This window comes from Sinocyclocheilus rhinocerous, unplaced genomic scaffold, assembly GCF_001515625.1.
Source record: "Sinocyclocheilus rhinocerous isolate Xijiao unplaced genomic scaffold, SAMN03320098_v1.1 scaffold107, whole genome shotgun sequence".
Lineage (NCBI taxonomy): Eukaryota > Metazoa > Chordata > Actinopteri > Cypriniformes > Cyprinidae > Sinocyclocheilus > Sinocyclocheilus rhinocerous.
In genome coordinates this window covers 395,561-399,329 of record NW_015635024.1, presented here as the reverse complement: position 1 = coordinate 399,329, position 3,769 = coordinate 395,561, and the positions used below count along the sequence as shown (strand labels likewise).

The 3,769-nt window shown below is 32.5% G+C and overlaps 1 protein-coding gene across 3 annotated transcripts in view; it reads right to left on the bottom strand.

The window, feature by feature from the left end:
• The window catches only part of LOC107746079 (type II inositol 3,4-bisphosphate 4-phosphatase-like), a 120,950-nt gene that overhangs the window by 90,179 nt on the left and 27,002 nt on the right, over positions 1–3,769 (bottom strand). Inside the window, exon 1 of one of the 3 annotated variants that reach the window (XM_016560150.1) lies at positions 2,382–2,424. The exons of the other annotated variants lie outside the window; for them this stretch is intronic. The gene's annotated coding sequence lies outside the window, so the exon portion shown is untranslated. Of the gene's footprint in view, positions 1–2,381; positions 2,425–3,769 lie in introns of those variants that run through there. 3 annotated transcript variants of the gene reach the window in all.

Genomic DNA, 3,769 nt, shown 5'->3' with positions numbered 1-3,769 from the left:
ATTATTTTATTCGCTTATGTCAGAAACAGTGAATCTCTTTAAAAACTGGCTGTTATTTTCACTTCATTGCATTGTTATAATTCGTAAAAGTTGTACCCGCCAACTGGCGACTGACACTGTTACATGGACTTGCCAACGCTGATTTTTACTCGCATTTGGCACTTGGCGAGTGTTAATTTTAGGCCCTGGTTATGAGATAATACGTTGAGAAGCGAGCTGTGAATTGGCTCATGAAGAGGCCCAGATGGAATCTGAAGATGACTTCTTTTGCACATTTTCTCCATTTTTGGACAAATCTGTGGAATTTAAAGGGGTCATATGATGCGATTTCAATTTTTCCTTTCTCTTTGGAGTGTTACAAGCTCTTGGTGCATAAAGAAGATCTGTAAAGTTAGGTATTCGGCCAATCACAACGCATTGGATAGCTGGCCAATCAGAGCACACCTCGTTTTTCAGACCGATGAGTTTTGTAAAAATCGACGCGTTTCAGAAAGGCAGGGCATAGAGTAGAAACAATAATATACAGTATGTGGAAAATAATGTATTTTTTTAACCTTAAACCGCATAAACACATTTCATTACACCAAATACACAAAATAATGTTCTTTTTAGCAACATCATATGACCCCTTTAAAGAATGGATTTAAACACGGTATAATGTGTTAAACCAAACAAAGAGTACTTCAGTCTTATCGGCAGCTGAAAACATGATCAAATTATCAGAAATATTTAATAAAACATTCAAAAGGTCAGGCATTTCTAGAACTTTGTGCAAGAGGGAGAAAAACCTTTTAAGCGGGCTCAGATTGATTTTGCTCATGAGGGCTGAAATTCATGCGTTTGAGTTGTGCAACTTTCAGAAATCTCTGTCTATAGCTGATGAGCACCAACAAAATAATGAAAATTATAATCAGTTTGACCAATATTTTTACTCATATTCTTATTCTGCCTGAGCAGCTGGTCATTTAATAGATAAATGCTAAAATCTGATTGTCCAAAACTAAAATTAAACCTGAAAATACTTGTTGCAATTCTATTATTAAATATTTAAAAACGAATGATTGGTATGTTAAAGAAAATAAATAAAAAATACTGCACTACTATAAATATCAGTTGATAACATTAATACAATTCATATAATTGGTGTGATATCTTAAATAAATAACACTATAAACTAAAAAACATATTAGTTTAAAACCTTTAAAATAATAGTAATATAATTAGTTTGATACCTTAAAAATAAAAATATAAATGTTAATAATATAATAATAATTTGAATTATAAAATAAAATACAAAAATGGTAATATACTGTAAACAGCATCAGCTGATAACCTAAAATAATAATATTAATATAATTGGTGTTATATAGTAGAATGAATGAATGAATGAACAAATAAATAAATTAATAATAAAGTACATAAAGTAAAATATAAAAACAAAAAAACTATAAATATTTCAGTTGATAACCTTAAAATAATAATATTATTATAATTAGTGTAATGTCTTAAAAAAAACTAATAAATAATATTTTAAAATAAAAAACAACACATTAAAATGGTCATATAAAAACATCACCTTAAAATAATATTAATATAATTAGTGTGATATCTTAAAAAAATTAATAAACAATATTATAAAATATAAAATGACATTAAAAAATAATATAAAGAACATCAGTCGATAACCTTAAAATAATAATATGAATGTAATTGGTGTTATATGGTAAAATAAATAAATGATAATATAAAAATATATAAAAGTAACAAACAAAATAAACAAAATATTTGTCAATAACCATAAAACAACCTGAAGGATTTTAATACATAAAATGTTTGTTAGTAAGCCATGTGTAAATAGGAACGCTGTCAAAATGCTAGCAAATCAAATCAGGCAATTTGCTGGCTTTAGGAATTATATCATTTCTGGAAACATTTTGCCACTATATGTGAGCAATGTGATCAGATCAGCCACTCAAGCACAAGCAACATTAAGATATTTAACACATTTCAGTGGCGGTGTGTCAATAATAACAAACCAAACAGCCTATTGGTAGTCGCCACATCACACGGCTGCTCTTTTGCATAATTCATAAGCATCGCTGGCAAACAGTGACTCATCACAGCAGCTCCCCGTGAGAAAAGACGCCTCGCACGTTTCTCTTCACAGTTTGTCAACGCTGCTGAAAATGTGTTTTTACAAGTCACTTGTTCTATCAGCTCAGCAAGTTCACAGTAGACTCGGTAAAGAGCAGCAGCAGTCACACTCCACTCTACAACATCTCTATCCTCCAGCGCTTTACTCTCCACAAACATCTAAAAAAGACCATCAAAATCTCTCCCACACCGTCCTCAGATCTTGAGAATGCAAATAACAAGCTCACCTTCACAGCTGAAGGTCCTGGCCCGTGCTCGTGAATGTGAAAGTGTCTCAGGCCAGTCAAAATGTCAAGCGAACGACAGCTTCCTGCAGGGGAAAGTGAGCAAAAGGTACCACAGACTAAAAATACCCTGTTCTGCGGGCTGGACGGAAATAGCTTAAAGGTAAGGGCTAAGTCTCAAAAATAAGACTCGAGACGCTCCAGTTGGGGACACGGCATCTTTTAGAAACTCTAAAAGCCTTTAGTGTCTGTGAAGAGCCCAAGTACTTATATTTTACACCCCACACATGCATAATGAAGCATTCAAAACATGCTGTGTTATGAAAAGTGCAATGTTTCAAATTTCAGAATCTTTCTTTCATTGTAATTTCTATTTATATGATAATGATTACAAAGTTTAGTCGAAACTGTTTGTCATGATAATTTTATATAAGAAATTGTCCACACATGTTTTATTTTATATCAAATAAATAAACGAAATAAATAAAATTTAAAAGGTCCTGGCCCGTGCTCGTGAATGTGAAAGTGGCTCAGGCCAGTCAAAATGTCAAGCGAACGACAGCTTCCTGCAGGGGAAAGTGAGCAAAAGGTACCACAGACTAAAAATACCCTGCTCTGCGGGCTGGACGGAAATAGCTTAAAGGTAAGGGCTAAGTCTCAAAATTAAGACTCGAGACGCTCCAGTTGGGGACACGACATCTTTTAGAAACTCTAAAAGCCTTTAGTGTCTGTGAAGAGCCCAAGTACTTATAGTTTACACCCCACACATGCATAATGAAGCATTCAAAACATGCTGTGTTATGAAAAGTGCAATGTTTCAAATTTCAGAATCTTTCTTTCATTGTAATTTCTATTTATATGATAATGATTACAAAGTTTAGTCGAAACTGTTTGTCATGATAATTTTATATAAGAAATTGTCCACACATGTTTTATTTTATATCAAATAAATAAACGAAATAAATAAAATTTAAAAAATAAAATCTAAAAGATTGAATCTCATGATGCCCAATCGACCATCCATTTTTTTTCCCAAAATAAAAAACAAGAAATTATATTTTGCATATGTTAAGCCTTTTAGGACAATAATTTAAGACAATTAAGATGCTATTATTTGACATTACTTTCATGATAATTAATTATATTTTCTTCCCAAATTCTCATCAGTGGCATTTTAGTATCATTGAGATTCTATTATAGTTTTTATTAATATTTTGAAATAGTTTTTATTTTTATATATTGTGACAAGTGGCCCGAAGCTTCATCAGCGTCGCCCTGGAAACAAGCGAGGAGCACCTGGCCATCATCATCACAGGCTGATCGGTCACAGCTGCATAAAACACGCAAGCCCTGCCATCTATGAGATTCCTCCATGAGACTGAGCACTAACT